The 18,747-nt window shown below is 47.7% G+C and overlaps 1 long non-coding RNA gene across 3 annotated transcripts in view; it reads left to right on the plus strand.

The window, feature by feature from the left end:
• Window positions 1–711: 711 nt before the first annotated feature.
• LOC125338196 overlaps window positions 712–18,747 on the plus strand; it is a 95,072-nt gene continuing 77,036 nt past the window's right edge. For 2 of the 3 annotated variants that reach the window (XR_007208219.1, XR_007208223.1), the window contains exons 1-2: window positions 7,619–7,816; window positions 12,790–13,034. This is a non-coding gene — a long non-coding RNA (uncharacterized LOC125338196). Of the gene's footprint in view, window positions 1,393–7,618; window positions 7,817–12,789; window positions 13,035–18,747 lie in introns of those variants that run through there. The other variant, XR_007208220.1, reaches the window with a different exon arrangement.

Consider the following 18,747-nt stretch of genomic DNA (forward strand, 5'->3'; position numbering starts at 1 on the left):
ACTTTTTTTTTTTAAAAAAAGAGAAGGGTTTCTGTGAAATCAGTTGATAACATCTTCATCTAAATCCATTTATTATCTCCTATTTGAAAAGCACTTAGCTCAACAGGGCTCTGTGCCTTCACTGAGGTTTCCAGGTATCGTCAGATCAAGAATCCCGAGTTAAGCACGGATAAAACATAACAATGTTTGTTATTTTCTCCCTCCAAAAAGAAAGCAAATAACTGAAGGCATCTGACACTGATGGTGTTGGCTAAGCCAGTTGGGAGGCTTTCTCATTTCATATTTTTGCACTGAATTTTATTCTTTTTTGTGTCCTTTTTGTCTTGACATTCCACAGGTTTCAAATGTGTTGGACCAACCCCAGTCTAGATCTCTGTAAATAATCAGATTTTGAATTTGGGGGTACCACGTTTGCTAATGAGTCCTGGGTTTGTAGTTGTATTCCCAACATTAGGAATTCAACCAAAGGACTCAAAGGATGGGTTTCCACTTGCACGTGCTGTTCTTTGGAGGCCAGAGTCCTCTCCTAGAGACAGCCCCACGGATCTGCTGTCTCGGGGCAAAAAGAGCTGGGCACTGGAGATTGCCGAGCTGCTGGAGGGCAGTGCCCCTGTATGCACACTTTAATTGCCCTGTTTAGTCTGGTGTGCCAGCCTTGCAGCAAGAGTGGTGGAATAATATGCGGGATAATCCCTTCTTACAGGAATCTCAGCATCACCTCGGTGACTGGTACCCAGAGACTTCTTCTGGCTCAAGAACTGACCTCAATCAGAGTGTGGGGCGAAAGCAGAAAAGCAAATTACCTCCCTGCTTCCACAGTTTGCTCCCGAAGGACTCCAGAACCTCACATAAACAAAAACTAATTATAATACGCACACAAAAATTTAGTAAAAACTCTCAAAGCTCTGCTCGTAGGCTGAACAAAAAGGAAGCTGGAAGAGTGAATGTCACAGTGCCATCTACTGACGCCAGCCCCGACCGCGGAGGGAGAACACCCAACTGCAGGGGCAAAAATAAATAAATAAGGCTGGGAGTCTTGGAAGGATTATGTTTAAAGGAAGGAGATGACTGCTAATTAATGTGACAAGAGAGAAAGCCTCACCTACTGACAGGTTATTCATCCCACAAGTGTTAGAATCTTCTTCAGCGATGTCTGTTCCTATAATTCCTGGAAAAAGGCTCGTGCTGGAGGAGCAGCTGACCAGAACCCTCAGTGCCAGCTCCCATACTTCTATTTTGTCTTGATGAGCTTTACAGCAGAGGAGAGTTACAGCCTGCTCTGTGGCAAGCAATTTGAAGGCATAAAGGAATGCGATTGTGGAATAAAACCCGCTCTGTGTGCTGTGAGATAACTTCACCTGACACAGAAAATGAGCGGTAACTCGGAGGCAGGTAGGAGCAACATGTAATCCAGTTGACATAAATGAAAAGATGATATTGGCAGAAAATTGGGCTGCGTGTGAATATAAAGGCTGTTGAATAACAGGGAATGGAAAATGACATGCTCAGCAGCAGTGAGGTAGAGATGAAAGGAGTTCAGAAAACATTTGTACGGGAGAAGCCAAGTACGAGTCAACAAAGGCTGGAATTCTCTGCTCCTTGAAGCAGAGCTGAAGGCTGCAGCCTTCAGTGCTACCTGTGCTCAGGGTTGGCAAGTGGTAGAGTGTCAAAACAATTAGAGTTTATTCTCTGGTTGCTAATGTACCAGCTGAAGTGGAGGCTGAGATGTTCAGCAAAACCATTACTAAGCAAAATGAGGCATCACCCTCTGTATGACTCTCAGTAATCCCAAGGTAAGAATGAAGTGAAGGATGAGCAGAGAGTGATTGGGGATGGAGAGGCAGAGGGAAAAAAAGAAGTCGAGAGGTGAGGAGACTGCAGTGTGTTGATTGAAAAAAATATTCTGTGTATTCTGAAGGGTTGTGTCAAGTATGAGAATTCAGGGGGAAGGGAGAAGTGAGCACCTGAACTGCGCTTTCTGAGATTCGCTCCAGATATGTTGTGGCAGATGGAGCTGACATCCTGAGAGAGGCTAAGAGGTGAAAGTAATAATGAGCAGCCTTCACAAGGTAAAAGCAGAAGAAATATTAGAGCTGTTACAGGAGAGCAAGCAGGAGATGTTTAGATTTATGAGTTCTTTTGGAGAGCAGCCATGGTTTGTCTTTATTTCCTTAGTAACTGGTTCTTGGTTTGAGCCTTCATCAGGTCATCAGATCAGTGCCATCAGCTCTGAAAGGTTTTCAGCTCTTCGTTTGGATCATCTAGCAGGCACAAAATGAACATGTGGAGTGCAAGCACGATCTGCTTTTGGGGGAGCTGTCCTGATAAGCAAAAGCAGTGGAAAAAAGTAAGAAGAGAGAGAGGATTTTATTATGGCACCATCTGTCTCCTCACTGTTAATATTTCTTTCCCCCCTTTGCAGTGATTTTGAAAACTGGGTTCAAGGATGGTGTGGTAGAAGGGATGGTTCCAGAGGGACCATGGTAGTGGCTGTCCATCCACAGAAAGCAGCCTCTGGCTGAAGGCCCCTGCATGACACTGATCTTAAAAGTAACACACAGAGCTGAGCCTTGGCTTGGAGGAGGGCCAGCAAGTGAATTCCAGCTTGGTGCTCATTTTCTTAGTCTCATTCTCGTCTTCCTTGCTTTACTTCATTTAAAGTTTTTAATGAGAGTCCAGACCTGTCTTGGGCAATGTGCTTTTGCACAGCACCTGGGACAGGCTCCTCTTGAATGTTACAGCACCCTGGCAAGGGCTCTGCTCTCATATTTTTCAGCTGATCCAGAGATTTCAAAGAGCAGTTTCATTTTTCCTCTTTTAATTTAATTGAAGAACGTAAAGGGAGCTTTTGACTTTTACTGGTGGAACCTGAGGAGGACTGAAGCAGTTTAAACTTGACTGACCTTAATCATACAGGGCACCCTTCTAAACTTTTGTTTACCTCCTGTGAGCTGCTGAAGAGAGGAGGGGAAAAAAGGAGGAAAAAAAAAAAGGCAGCTTTCAGTTACTAAACCCCCTCGTGGTATTGAATTCTAACCAAGTACATCCAGCCCTGCCAGCCAGAAATGCCAAAAGGAGGAAAGCTGCTGAATCAGAGGAGAATGAGGATTGGGAGGATGGTAGGGAATATGAGAGTAGCACTAGGTGAGTTCATCTGATAGACTTACTGCTGTTTTGTATTTGCAGATCATCTGGGAGCAAACTTCTTGGGGGGTTTTTTTTTTTTTTTTTATTATCATTGCTGGGTTTTGTTCCTAAATTATTTAGCAAATGTTTTCTGGGAGCCTCTTCCAGCATATAGATGAGTTATCCCCAGCTATTTGCTGGTCTAATGAATAAGTTCTGCAGCTCTGAGCTGAGCTTGCAAGATGCCAGAAGCTTTGAGCAGCCTGGGCTGGGTAAACGGGGAGCTCCTGGTGCTCTGCACCCCTCGGGTTCAAATCTTCTTTACAAGGTGAGGAGTGGCCACTTCAGTCCTTTGGTTTCCTTTCTGCTCCCCCTGTGAGTGACTCTTGAGGGCCTTTCAAATCCCTCATGTGAAGGCTCCTGCCACCTCCTCAGAGCCCCCCTGGCACTTTGTCCCTGCTGCGGGGGCCTGGTGGGCTGGCAGCACGTGGGAGGTGATGGACACCAAGGTCCAGCAGCAGCAGAAGGTCACCAGGCTGGTTTGGTGCCCTTATTTGACCTTCTAGTCCTTGTCATGGGTCTGCAGTGTCCTTCCCTGTGACTCCTTAGGACCAGCCACCCATTGGTCACCAACAGTGAGTTTGGAGGTGCTTTGGGAAGTTTGCTTGAACACTGGTGTCCTTCCCTGCCTGGGTGGAGTGGCCCTGGATGGACAGGGTGGACAAATGGCCCTACCTCTGCAGCCATGGTGTCTGTGATGGAGCCCCTCCTGCTGTGGGTTGGTGGCAGGATCCCCACATTTACCAGGCAGTCATTTCTCTTTTATTTCTCCAGCTGAGACGTCTTTGACCTGAGAGAAACAATTCCATGGGTGGTGGGAGCTCCGAGCAAGTGTCCTTCCATTTCCCTGAAGACTTTACTGGGGTGCCCACCCAAACCCAATTTGATTTTGAGACACCAAACAGCCCCTGTGGCACATTTTCAGCTCAATTAATGTTTTGAAAAGCGCCAGTCTGGTGGTGGCATTATCAGGAAACCAAGGAGATACAGCGGGAATGTCTTTGCTGAGCGTGGTTTGCTACAGGAAGCTGTGCAGCCATCAGCTGATTAATGCCAATTTATTTAGGAATAGAGTCTGCCCATGGCTGTCTGCCTCTCCAAAAGATCCTGTTGTATCCTTTCTCCATCACACTCGCTGGAGCATGTTTGCTAAAGTTGCTGTTGCATATGCTCGGGCAATAAAACATTTACAGCTATTTCAGAAATTGCTGCAGTAGGCAATTTTCCTCATTAATTTTACCATTCTGGATGGGATTTCATGAGGTGTGAAGGCATGCAGAGTCATACCTGACGCTATCCCTGTTCCTGCTTGTAATGCCAACCTCTTTAAGGAAAAATGAAATCAGAAGGGGATGTTTGAGGGGAAATGGAAGTGGCAGCTCCACATCCAATCATCTGTCAGAGAACCACGGAATATCCTGAGCTGGGAGGGACCCACAGGGATCATCCATGTCCAGCTCCTGCTGCAGTGATCCTGCTTCTGCTCCTGCAGATTTACTCTGATTGTTCTTTGCTCCTTCTTGCCCAAGACTATGAAGACTTTAAAATACCTCCGGGACCCTGCAGGGAGAAACGGGCTATAAAAATATAACAATAATGATTTCTTTCTCCTGCCTCCACCTGAGGAATCTCGGAGCATGTTTCAAATATCAAAGAGCAAGAAACCCACTGTAGTGTTGTCCCCTGGGTAAAGGTGGGAAAAGGAGGCCCTGAGAGGTAGAAGGAACTGTACAAGGCTAAATGTAAAGCCAGTAGTAGATCAGGAGACAGACCTGAGGGCAGGCTTTGGGTTCTGACCCTTTTTGCAGGAGTCGTCCCCATTTTGAGGAGAATTTTTTTAATCTGTGCCCAAACACTTCGTATCTGGTCAGGAATTGGACGTTTCCTGCAGAAAGAAGGCTTCTCTTCCGTTTTAGAAGTGATGTCTGCACTAAAATATAACTACCATGTAACAAATCACAGAATGCTCTGCTCCATCCTCTGTCCCAGAGCTGTATCTCAGCCTGGCTCGCCTGTAAATATTAAGGCAGATGATGGATAGGGACAGGTCAAAGCAGAAACGATCTGGAATTATTCTTTTCATATTCCAAAAGAATGAGCTCGTGTTATTCCTCACGCTTTGAAATTTGCCCCAATTTATGGGGTAGATAAGGCTGGAATTTTGAAGGGCGACATCATGAATTGCTTTTCGTATTGATCGAGCTTTTAATGTGCCAACAATGAAAACAATAAAACTTGCATTTAAAAACAAACATTTCTAGCACAGGAGCTGCATTAAAATGACACAAATTGCTTTTGTGGGCTGAATTTAACAGAACACCCATGAGGTTCCACTTAAAAACAACAAGCCAACAAAAATCAAATTGCATTGTTTTACAGGCAAACAAAATGGTGAGCATGCCTTGGGCTACGTTTTCAGCATGTTTTCTTGGGAGATCAAAGCTTAAATCCCATTAACCCTTCAAATGTCAGCCTGGTGAGTTCCTTTCCTTTACCTCTGAGCTTCTGATGCTGCCTTCAGCAGGAAGCCAGGGCTCTGCCTGTCTCTGCTGCTGTTCCTCCTCCCCATCTCCCCCACCGGCATCTCCATGGAAGCACCACCTTGTAAGTGGGCAGAGTTCAAACAGCCGGTTCAGCCAGCCCACGTTGGTTTCCCATTTTACTGACTTGGAGATCTGGCCAGAAGCCAGCACTAAAATACATTTATTTTGTTTTTTACCATTCGCTGCGGTGCTGCGTTACCCCGCTGGCAAGGGCCTGAATGAGGCTTTGATGGCCAGCAGAGCCATTTTGGAGCAATTTAGGGTTTGTTGGGTCCTTGTTAAAGATCTCCTGGACATCAAGTATGTTGGGGATGGAGAGCTGGTTGCTCATGTTGAAGGAAAGCTGATTTATTTTGATGTTCGTCACCTGTTCCAACAACCACTGGGCATCTCACGTGCTTCCTAAATAAGTAAATGCCCATGAAATGCCACTTCCTGAGAGTTTGCTGCTTTCTCAGGGACAATAAATTAATATTTTGCACAAATATTCCTGTTCCATGTGGTGGGCCAGATCCTAATCTGCCTTCACCCTCCTTCCCCTGCTCTTGCGTCATGTGTGAATACAAAAATCCTTCCAAGCCGTTGTTAATTCCAAGTATCTGCGTGTCCACGTACACCACAAAGATCAGGCAGAACAGATGCAGCCTTCTGGGACTGCTTTGGAAGCATGGAAAGGTTTGGGAGCATGGAAAGGGTTGGGAGAGCAGCAGCTTCTCCCCCTTCTGGAACTGGTTTGGGAGCATGGAAAGCTTGGGGGAGCAGCAGCATTCTCCCCTCTGGGTGTTTGGGAGCTGTGGGATTTATCCATCCCAGCCTGGGGTGATACTGAGAGTCCAGTCGGATGCTCGGAGCGTTTGGAAACTTGCCAGGAGAAAGGGATCAAAAGGGAGGATTTTTTTTTTGTTCAGTAAATTAAAAAAAAAGAGAAAAGAAAGGGGAGAGAGGAGCGTGAAGCGAGGAACATGGAGCTGTGGCAGAAGGTGGATGTTCCTGGCTCAGCCAGGAGCGAACTGCGCTTCCCCTTCCCCTTCCCCTTGCCGGGCCTCCTGTGCACATGCCAGAGCTGGCTGCCACAAGGCTGCAGCTCCAGTACCAGCCTGCAGCTGTGTGCAGCTGTGTCCAGCTGTGCCTCCCAGCCCCTCACAACTGGATTTTCACACAGGAACAGCCCCTTTCCAAAGGGCTCCCCCGCCCCGGCTCACGGCTGCGGCCTAACAACGTGTGAAACACGGGCCCTTTATTGGCAGGGCTTTTGGGGGAGGCTTTTACACCCTCAAATAACTCAGCTGGGGTTGGGGTTTTTTTCACCTGAGTGCCTCAGTCCCACACCCTGCTGGCCCCTTCCCTTTAGGTATGCCTCGTCCTGGTGCTTTCTGAGGAAAAATGAAAGCGAACCTCACTGTGCTTTCTTTCCTTTGGAAGGATTGGGATATGAAGCCCCAAAAGGCCAAGGACACAAATCCGATCTCTCTGTGACCAGGGACAAGACCTGGGGGAACAACTGGAGCTGTGCCAGGGGAGGTTTTGTTGGATTTTAGGAAAGGTTTCTTTCCCCAGAGGGTGTGGGGCACTGAACAGGCTCCCCTGGGAATGGCTGCCGGAGCTCCAGGACAATGCTCTCAGGGACAGAGTGGGATTTTTGGGATTGTGAAGGGCCAGGAGATGGAGTGGATGATCCTCGTGGGTCTCTTCCCACTCAGGATATTCTGTGAAATCAGACCCTCAGGGTTGTGTCCTCCTAAACGCCTGCAGGGACACTCTCCCACGGGATGGCAGTGCCTGTTTGCCACCCTCCGGTGCCCATGTCCCACGGCAGAGTCCCCAAATCTGTGCTACCAACTGCAGGCACAGAACAAAATCTCCCTTTTCACCCTTCACGTGCAGGTGCTTCCCAACAAATGCCATAAATCCGAGGGGAGTGAACAAGAAGAAGAAGAAAAGGAGAAGAATATTTGACATGTTTTTATTATTTGAGAGACTGGCTGATGATTGGATTGGATGATTTTAGAGGTTTTTTCCGACCTGAACGATTCCATCAAGTTTGCTGGATGCTGCACAAGGTTAAAGGAGCATTTGCAGAGCAGAAGGTACAGAACTTGTGTTATCTTCACTCCTACTTTTGCTCAACTCTCAATCTGTGAGGAGGAAAACTGCATTTTATCATGGGTGGGCAAAACAAAAAACCAGACCAGCCTATTTCAACGTCTTTATTTCTGACAGTTTGGGGATATTTAGGAGTAGCAGAGGTTGTTATTGCATATAGGAAGATTTTATTGCTTCCCCTTCAGTGCAAACTCAGTCGTGTCTGTCCCCTCAATTTCCCCTTTTGCTACTGGGACGAGGAAATGAAGAGAAAGGAGGGAAACACCAAAAAAAAGCAGCACTTGTTTCTCTTTGTCTGCCACTCAGAACTTGCACGTGTGTTTTGGGGGAGAGGGGAAAGAAAAATGTATCCCAGCCAGCTGATTCTGCCGTGTCAGACATGAGCTGAGAGGAGCTGGGTGGGAACTGCCTGTGCCACCCTCTGCCAGTGGTTTTGTCTCTGCAGCTCAGCAGCTCTTGCAGAGACTTGTCCCAAAAAATTCACATACCACAGCCAGACCTGCCAGGACGGTGCTTTTTCCGCAGCTTTCCAGGGGATTTCAGGAACGTGGGGCGCTGCAGTAATGCTGTGCTGGAAACCCAGAGCCCAGGGAGAATTTCCCTACACAATGGGTTGCATTTAAAGAGGTTTGCTCCAAACCTCAGCGCGGTGGCCGAGTCCGATTTCCAATGTGAAGCAAGGTGTGATTTTTAATTTAGTTTTTTATGAATTCTTCTTTTTTTCCCTAATCCCATCATCATTATTCTACTCTGAGCCCCTCTGCCAAAGGCTGGTGCTGGTTTGAAACGCAGCTCCTTCCCCTGGTGCCAGCTTACGTGGAAGAAAGGCTGACCTGGGCACTGAGTGGCCATGGCCAGTGCTGGTGGCACGATGACAGGGCTCCCAAGATCCTTTAAATCCACTCCCTGCTCTAAGGCTGCTTTTCAGTTAGCTGGGAACGTCCCTGTTTTGTCCTTGCTGGGGAGATGATGGATGTTTCCACTGTGGAGAATCTGGATGGATTTTTGCTTCCATCTGAGGGCAGTGGGGCTGCTGGGAGGTAGCACAGAAACATCATCCCATTATGGGGTGCTGATGGCACCTTTGGGGTGGGAATGTGGGATCCCACCCCTCTGGTGTTCCCACAAGGTCGTGCTGGACTCGCCTTTATCCCACACAGCCCATGCAGACGCTGAGGCTGGTCAAGCTGAAACTTTTCCCTGGCCCTGCGTTCTCACAAGCCATTTTTGTAAAGGAAAGTTAATATCTTGGGTTTTTTTTCTTTTTGGGATACCCAGGAAGTGAAGGCATCAAACGAGAAGGACCTGGTGGGCTCAGGAGGCATCCTGGAGGCATTAGATATGGCTGGCATTCGATCCAACAACTGAGGCTTTCCTGGTTTATTGATTTACCCTCTTTGTGCTCGTGCACGCACAATGGGCCCCATTATGAGGGCCATGTGCATCCCTGCCAATAAACCCCAGAGAAGGGCAGATGTTTCCCACCCAAAAAATTCATTCCTCTCATGCTGAGAGAAAGAGAGAGAGAGAGAGAGAAAGGCCTCTCCCCAGGACCTCCAAGGCACAGAGGTGCACGTTTGTGGGTGTTTGTGCACATTTGGCTCTTGGGGAGCAGCAGAGAATTCCCTTCCTGTGTGGTTTGCTCACGTTCCCAGCAGGAATAAAAGCTGGGATGGTGGAGGAGAGCGGCTGCTCTCAGCTGGAGCGTGCTGAGGGCTCTGGGCATGGACACACCTGGACTTTAGGAGTGGGTTTTTCCATCAGAATAATTTCCTGATTGTTGGTGTCGATGCGTCTTGGATAAAAATGCTCTTGGAGGGGATGGGATTTATGTGCAAGTGTTTAAAGAGGGATCTCTAGGTCTAAAAGGGGATCTCTGGGTCTGAAATGGGAATTCTAGGTCTGAAAGGGGATTTCTAGGCCTAAAATGGGGATCTCTAGGTCTAAATAGGGAATTTCTTGGTCTAAAAGGGATCTCGGGGTCTGAAAGGGGATCTCTGGGTCTTAATGGGATCTCTAGATTAAAAAGAGGATCTCTAGTTCTAAAAGGGAGTCTTTAGGTCTAAAAAGGGGATCTCTGGGTCTAAAAAGGGTTCTTTAGGTCTGAAAGGGCATCTCTGGGGCTAAGAGGGCATCTCGGGGTCTAAAAAGGGATCTCTACGTCTACAAAGGGCTGTCTCCTGGGGTGCAGGATGTCCACACACCAAAGGCAGCAGGGGAGGCAGTGGGAAGAGCATCCCCAAACCAAGCTCTTGTTGTCACAAGCTCAGCCCACAAAAAGTGTCCTTCCACGTGTAGCTCCACTCAGCCAGACCCAGTCCTGCCAAAGACACATTCCAGGAAAATCAGAGATCGGGAAAAACGCAGGCACTCCCCATGCTGGTCACTTGGTACCTAAACGAGGTTCAAATTGGGGCTCCAGGTGATAGTGGGTGTTTAACTCAGCAAAGCCCAGCAGTGACAGCACTAATTGCTGTTTCCATGGGTGCCAGAGGGAGATATCTTGGAAAAAAAAGGCAAATCCTGGTATTTTCCAGGTGTGAGAAGTGGGATCGTGTTCTCCTGCAATGAAGTGGAAGCAGAGAACACTTAATTTCTAAACATTTAGCTGCCAAAATATTGATAAAGGGACGCTTTTCATTTAAGCTGCTGCCTCCCTGAGAAAAGCCTTTTTTTTGGAACAAACCCCAACTTACTGACTCTGATTCAACTCAAGACTGAGCATTCCTGAAGTGGAGATGTGCTTCCCATCTTCTTCCAAATTAAATGCTCCAATTTTCCATTTGGAAATGACTTTTCACTTCTGTTTTTGTATAGCAAAACCACTTTTTTTTTAAAGTCTAAATAGAAATGAAGTTCTTTGGGTTTTAATTGGAGCTGTGGAGGAAATATTTTGTGTGGGAACAGAGAGGATCTTTGGGCATCTCAACGTTTCGAGTCCTCCTTCTTCTGATTTTCCAAAATACACCACAAAATGTGGGAAAATCGGAATTCCAGGAGAGATTCCAGCTTACAAGGAGCAGCTCAGTGTGAAGGTCAGATCTCTATGTTCTTGCACAGCACGTGCCAGAATATTTCACTGCTGGGACAGAAAGTCTGTATTTAAGTAGCAATAACTCACACGAGGAATTGACAGATTGGAATGCACCTGGTTCAGGCTGTTGGTTGCTAATATCATTCCCAGTTTTCTCTGGTGAGAGGCAGCTGGGATAGTTTATGGGATGTCCAGCCTTTCTTAGGGCTGCTGTGCTCAAATATGCCCCCAAATGAAACTTGTGGGGTGGGATCCCTCGAGGGACAGATAAATTCAGGAGTGTGATGGAGGGGCCTCCGTGTTTCCCACGTGGCTGTGCCAAACTGGTCCCTTTAAGGCCACCCCAAAAAGTCAGAACCACCCCAAATCACCAGTTGCTTCTGAAAATCGAGGCCAAGCTCCTGAGCTGCACCGCTGGCAATATTGTTTAAAAACAATGGGGCTCAATTAGATGAGAATTATTTTAACACTTCGGAAGGCTGCCAAGTCATTTCCTTCTCCTTTATTGATTTTTTCCGTTGCCAGTAAATATATCTGCGGCAGCAGGATGAAAGGAGAGGGGGGAAAGCGAAGTGTTAGAAAGGAGACTGTAACAAGATATGTGCCCTGAACCTTTGGGATGGAGGAGGACATTTTAAGACAGAAGGAAGCAGGGGATTCATGGAGGCATTTCACGGGGTTAGACGTGGTAGCAGACAGCCCAATATTATTTTCCTTGCCTGATCCTTTACTTAGATTGGCTCCTGTTTCTTCCCCTCATTGTGCAGTCCCTGCGTGAGCCGCTCTCCGTGTAAAGACATTCCACCTACATTCCTTTGCCACCGGGTGAGAGGAGGGGGGAGTGCAATTATGTGGGCTAGCGAGACACAAAAGGCTCTGCTCCACAGCTCAAGCTCATAAACTTCAGCTAACTTTTCCCCCTAAAAATATGAAAACTCCCCCAAAAAAACCAATCAAACAAAAAACCTAAGAGTCTGGTTTGTTCCTCTTCTACCAGCCTGCAAGTGAAGGGTTTGGAGCGGTAACTATCCCACCTATAAATATTTCCCTCCCCAGCACTCTGTAGATAACCACAGAATAAATAGGTTTTAATTTTTTGGCAGAATCAGCGTTTCTCTCTGGCTTTTTGTTTTTTACATGCGTCTCCTCTGTGCTAATCACAGAAGCCCAGAATGGTTTGGGTTGGGAAGGACCTTAAAGATCCTTTCATTCCAGCCCTCTGCCATGGGCAGGGACACCTTCCACCGGAATGGCTGCGGTGGGAACAGACTGAAAAGTTCCTTGGATAAAAAGGCCACAGGTGAATAATTTTCCAGGGATACTTGTGTCATAACGTTTATTGGGATTTACTGGTGGCCATTATAGCATTTATCCAAGAAGTTTCCAGGCTACAGGTGTGACCCTACCTTTCTCCATCCTCAAGAGTCTTGTCACCATCCTGGCTATAAATCCTGGGAATATCCCACCACAGGCACCACTGGAAGGGAACTGGCTCTAGAAGGAGACATGGAGCTGTCTCTAAAAGCACTGAGAGACACACAAACCCAGAAGTGGTGAAATCCTCCAGCTGAGGAAGCTGGAGCGTGCAACAAATTGTTTAGAAGTTCACGTAAACTGGACCTTTTCCAGGTGAACATCCTCGAGGCTGTTAGCAGGGCAGGGTTTTGTAATTCCACTTCTGAGCACTGAACTTCATTAGCTGGGCTCTCTCCGTGTGCTTTCATATTGATTTCTGTGCCCCTGCACTCCTTCTTCCCATTTTGTCTAATAAGCAAATTTCACTACCTGACTTCACAATTTTTCCTCTGGGCCATTAGAATTGCTTGACTGTATTCCTGGCAGAGCCCTTAATTAGAGATGGATCAGAACTGATGTCATTAAACTGATCCATTAACCACACTCTTCCTGTGATTCCAAATGCAGGTGCTTCAGAGAAAATGTGACCTGGATCCAAATGGCCACTGTGTTCGCCGTGCAGAGCCCCAAACCTTCTCAGACAGCCAAAGATGGAGAAGAAAAGTCAAATTAAACCTCTCACAGATTCTGCCTCAGTTGTCCTGATGCAGGAAACATCTCTGGGTTTATCCTGCAACCAAAGCATTTCTGATGTTTAAAGGATTTTATTTCTTACTGCACTTTTTGGAAGGCTGGGTCCTCACTCCAACAAGGTAAAAATGTTATCATTTTCCTCTAGTCTCAAAAAAATCTGAGACACAGACTTTCCTCCTTAGGCACCCTTGAGAGCTCTCTGGAAGCCAGTCCAATTTTTATATTTCCCTATAAACCCCAATTAAGTTGGAATCCATAGGCTGAGAGACTCGTTTTGGCTTTCTACTGCCTTGTCCAGCAGCCTGGGCACTGGCTGAAATAAATTACAGCTCTTTTTAGAGCTGGACGTGGCCAGAGGTGGACACAGAGAAGCTGAACACGATGATCTCAAAAGAGATGCTCTGAATTAAGCAGGAGGTTGCTAAGCCACGAGTCTGCTGCAGTCTCCAGCAAAAGTCACAGCGCCGAGTCCTCGCACAGAATGGGATTTTCTGAGGGAAAAAAGTCTGCAAGGACATAACCTTAGCTGGTTATGGCTGGAAAAAACTCCTGAAGTCATCCAGGATTTATCTTGAACCTCTTACAGCGTCCACAAGCAGACCAAGCAAAACCAAAGAGCCTCCCTTGCCCCAAAACCTGGAATGTGCAAAGCTGCACTCTGCCTGCTTCCGGGGGTTGTATTTATTTATATGGATATTGCAATAAAAATAAGGGTTCATTTTCCCCATTCTTCAAGGGCTGCCCCAGCTTGTCCCCAAGGATGGCTCAGCACGTATCTCACATCATCCCTCTTGAGGGCTGGGACTGGATGGGCTTTAAGGTCCCTTCCAACCCAAACCACTCTAGGATTTTATGATCTTTCTAGAAAGTTTTTCCCACCTCACCACCAGCCAGAGAGGGTTAATTTGGCCTTTCCCTGGACCTACCAGGGCAGCACCTGCTAGCAGGGTGGGGTGTTCCCTCGCACAGCTTGTCAGAGGCAGATTATTATTATTATTATTATTGTTATTATTATTATTATTATTATTTTGTGAAATAACACGTTCCTTTGTCTGTGTCCTACCCCACAACCTTCAATCGAGCCTCGCTGGTCCCTGAGCCCTCGCTGCCAATTTTGCTGCTTTCCCTGTTTGCAGAAACCTTAACTCTGTGTTTGAATTGGCCTGCAGGATGTGTTTGAGGAGGGCCAGAGACTGAACAAAAATGGGAGGCTCTCATCCCCCCAAAAAGAAGTGTAATTTGCCTTTAAAGGCTCTTAAACAGCAAACACATTCTGTCTGATCCTCCTTAATAAAGTATCCCAGCAGTGCTACAGTGCCTTATTTGAGGTCTGTGCAGTCTCATTAAATTTGATGTGTCACAGAGGGCTTGGACATGTGAAAGGGAGGCTGCAGGAACCAGGATTGAAGTTTGCCAGATTTGCTAAGGAAAAATGATTCATTATGGCTTTCAAAATGGACACCCTTCAGGCTTCCCGCTCCATTGATTGTGAGAGCAGGGAAGAGGGAGCGGAGGGGCCACCGCAGCCGGCAGATTTAACCCTTATTAACAGCTGCTTAAATTAAGGATTCGGTTTGATCTGGGAAGATGTGCTCACACTCGTGTGCTCTGAGTAAAGAAAAGAAAGGTTATTAAAGATTTAAGGGCTGGATGGTGCGGCTGGAAACTCGGGGCTGGCTCTGCTGTAGGGCCGGGAGGAGGGCGGAGGCTCCAGGGTGTGCTCAGGTCGTGCAGAGTCCTCTGTGACCCAGCCCTGCACCCAGAACAGATGCTCAGAGCAGCATCCTGCATCCCAGTGCCTTGGGAAAGGGACAGGAGGTGCTGGGAAGTGTTTTTGGGGTATCCCTGTGGTGTGGCCGTGGTTTGAGACTGGAATGTGCTGGTGCCATGGAGCTGCACAAGGACCACTTTGGTGGGGCTGTCTACTCCTCCTCTCCATGCAGGAAGGTCTCCTGGAGATCAGGTTTCATGGACTTGTGCCTTGTGGGGGTCAGTAGATGATGGCTCAGGGGCACAAGACACTGTTGGTTCTTTGGGTTTTGTGTGTTGGAGCTGGAACTCCGGTCAGTTCTTGCCCAGCTGATGTGGACCATTCCCTTAAGAGCTGCACCTTGTGCATCCCATCCAGCTCAGAATGTTCTGTGATCTGGGAATGAAAGGGGCTCAATCCTGAAAAAGCTTCTCAGGTATCTTCCGTGTGCTCTGCTGGGAGAAGAACAGTGCAGGGCAGTTTCTCTTCTGCATCTTTACTGTGTTGGTGGTGGGTGAGGAGAAGGGAGGTGCAGGGATGGTACCAGCACAAAGTGATGCTATTTTGGAATACAGCAGAGACAGGTTAGGCTGGACCCCCAAAAAGCGACGTGCGCAGAGCTTGTGAGCACATCTGGATGCTCTCCTGTGTCAGCACCTCCAGGCAGCAGCAGGAATCAGGGAATTTAGGGATTCCCCACACTGTGATGGGAGCAGTGGTACAGCCAGGACTGAGGGCATGGAAAGGTGTTTACCCTGGCTGCAATAATGAGCTCTTGAGCAACAGGCTCCTCACATATCCCATCCCCTTCCTCTCCCTCCTCTCTCCCTGAGAGCCTACAGCCTAAAATTCACAATGCAGACACATTCCAGTCCAAGACACCAGAGGGGAAAACAAAAAGAGAGGCAGGAAAACTGATCTGGGGGATCCATGTCTGTTCCTTAGGATAGCAACAAAAAGGAGCCAACCCACCACGGGGGATTTCTTGATGCTGCAAAGAATTCTCCTGATTTGTGGCATCTGAGTGAGGGGGCCAAAAAGAGAAAACATTTGTGCTTTTAAAAAGGTTGTAAATCATGCCCTGAATGTTCACCATTTACATTTTAAGTGAAATAGGATGTCAAACCGTTTTGCTTTATGTTTATTTTCAAATACTGTACGCTTTACTGTCCACTTTCTCCAGTGCCTGTGCCATTTAAATCATATTGTATATAGCCCGAGATGCAGGGGAATATAAATCTCCCTGTGTGTGTGTGTATACACCAATTATTCTTGGGAAATGCAGCCAGCCAGAGTTCACAGTACCTGAGATACACGAATACAGTGGCCATGTTGTTCCTGGGCATCTTTTTGGGGGGGATTCTTACCCAGCATAGATTTAAGGGTAAATCCACCAGGTTTGGTGGTGTGACATAGATAAAAAATGCATTCAAAGCGAGATCTTTTAATTTTAGGGAGCAAATTTCAGCTGTGGGCACATACAGATGCTGCGTGATAAACAAAGTCTCTCAACTGCATATTTAAACAAAGCATTAAAGCCTTCACACTTCCTGTTGGAGAAGTATTTTATTCCTTTCCCTTTATTTATACAGCATGGCAGCAAGAGCAGGAATAAATTTCATCAGCTTCTCACTGCCTCATCGCCAGCGGAGACACACAGGAACAAGATGAAACATTGTTCAAATAAAATGTAAATTTAACTCACAGGCCTTGTCCAGCGAAACTCTGCGGGACTTGGCGAGGGAGAGCACGATGGGGCCACGGGAGGGATGGCGAGGGAGGGATGGGTGTGGGCCAGCACTGAATGAAGTCGTGGGGGTATCAGGATCAGGCTCTGGGCTCGGCTCCATCCCCGTGTCCATGCTGGGAGCAGGCACAGCCATTCCCTGGGTGCTGGCACTGGGGAAGTTTGGTTTCTCCTGGAGCTGCGCCTCGTTTTTGCTTCACTCAGCCTTTAGCAAGGTGAGAGTTCCCATTAGGGCTGCTTGGGAAGCGCTCTGCGCTGCCCCATCTCTGGCCTTTCCTGAGCTTGTGTCTTTCCAGCTGTTCCTCAAAGGTTTGCCTCTGTTCCAACCTCCCCACAGTTTGAATATTTTGTGGGTATGAATCCTGCTCTGCCTTTGGTCACCTCCTGTGTCCTGCAGGTGACACAGGAGTCACAGTGGAGCCGTGCTCAGCGTGACCTCCCTGCTCTGCAGGAGCCCCCAGCCACGCTGCTGATGCAGAAAGGGCAGGATCTGTGCCCACTTTGTGCTTTCTGGGTGGAGGAACTCGCTGTGTTCTCAGGAAAAATATTTCCCTACCAGCAGTGTAATGAGAGGTTTGATTGCCTTGCCTTGAAAATAGAGACAGGGCACCCCTGAGCTCAGGGGGAAAAAAATCTTTGTGGATTGACATCACCTGAGCTGCTCAGGTGGAAATGGTCGGGTGAGGGGCAGTGTCCTGCCTGCAGAGCAGCACCGGAGTCGTCCCAGTCCTCCACAAGCCCAGGTAAATCGGAGCCATCAGGAATTTGATTTGCATTTACTGCTCTACTTTAATTTGTACTCGACTGTCTCGCTGGAAACTCAGCTCAGAGGCAGTGCTGCATCTTCCCTGAGCCACCCTCCTGGTTAATTAAAAGATATTCTCCCCTATAGCTCCTAGCCCAAATCCCATTTACCAGGCTTTCTCATGGGCAAAGAAAGGCTGAAATTCAAGCTGGAAGGGCTAAATAGATCCACATTGTGCTGTGGAAAAAGAAAAAAGCCAGCCCACATCCCAATTCAGTTAGCTGCTTAAAACGCTGCCTTGCTTATTGCCATTGTTAGAAAACCTCATAAATCATGAGATTACTTTCTCAGGGTCTGTCCTAGGAGCTGTCCTGAGGGTGGAGAGATTTAGGCAGTGCAGGAAATCGGGATGTTGGCTCAGCACACGTTCAAATCAGTGGCCAGGAGTAAATCCCCCCCCAGCCCCAGAGACCCCCAAGCCCAAGCCTTGCACGCCAGGGATTTGCACAGGCTGAGGGCTTGGTGGAGGGGGAGGATTGTGGAGCCTCCAAAGCATTTTAGGGAGCTTGCAAGGCTCTGCTGCTTTGTGTCTTATACTTAGTGTGGCTGAAGAGGCTTTGCAGTCACCCAGATCTCGGGATGCTGCTGAAATTTAGACACATTACATTATTCTGCCTTATATTTTGTAGAGGGTATCCCTCAGCTTTTTAGCATCCCGAGGTCTGGCAGAAAAATCTGGTAGAAAAGATTTCTGTCTTGGACTCGGTGTCTCTGTTGTACTTCCAAAATCCCTGTGATTGAGGAGCTCTCCTTAACAACTGTACAGGTGCACGTGCCTAAAGAAATTGTGGGTTGTCACTCCAGCCCAATTTATGCTTGTGTTAGAGGTGATATTTTGATAAACAGCTGGTGAGATAAAACTGAAAAGGATGTATCCCCACTAGGATAAATTATGAGGCCCTTCCTATAAAAATCTCATTCTTTACATAAACCAGGAGGTTTTGTTCAGAGCATTCCTGTTGGTTTGAGCTGTAGCATTCTGCAGGCACCGAGTTTGACCCAATATCCCCATTTTCCTATAGAAATGAGCTGTATTAAGGTCCACCTGCCCTTTCCCAGCAGTGAGACAGGACTGTCAGGGCGGGTTTCTCCTGGAGACTCTGGCGTGACAGTGGGAGAGCTCTTCCCAGCCCTGCCAGTGACCTGTTGGGCGGCTGGGGCGAAGCTTTTAATCTCTTTCTCTGCTTTCATCTGGCTGGCTGGCAGAGGCTTTGAGGATGAAACGGGCTCTGTGTGTGTGTGTGTGTGCAGTGCTGAGCACCACGGGGTCCTGCCCCACGCTGGGGCCGAGGCTCGGAGCCCGCGGGGCCAGGAATGAATCCGGGATGGATCCAACCACTCCCTCCCTGACAGCAGCAGAGCACCTGGGCCTAAATTTAGTTCCAGACCTGCCACACTCTTCAAGTCAAACTGGGACAGCCCTGATCTGGGGCGAGCAGATAGGAGCAGTTCAGAGATAAAATATTCCAGGTCTTTCTCATTACAATTCTCCTCATGCAAGATTATCTTTGATTTTTCCATAGCTCCTCC

Source organism: Corvus hawaiiensis, chromosome 25 (genome assembly GCF_020740725.1).
Source record: "Corvus hawaiiensis isolate bCorHaw1 chromosome 25, bCorHaw1.pri.cur, whole genome shotgun sequence".
NCBI classification, from domain to species: domain Eukaryota; kingdom Metazoa; phylum Chordata; class Aves; order Passeriformes; family Corvidae; genus Corvus; species Corvus hawaiiensis.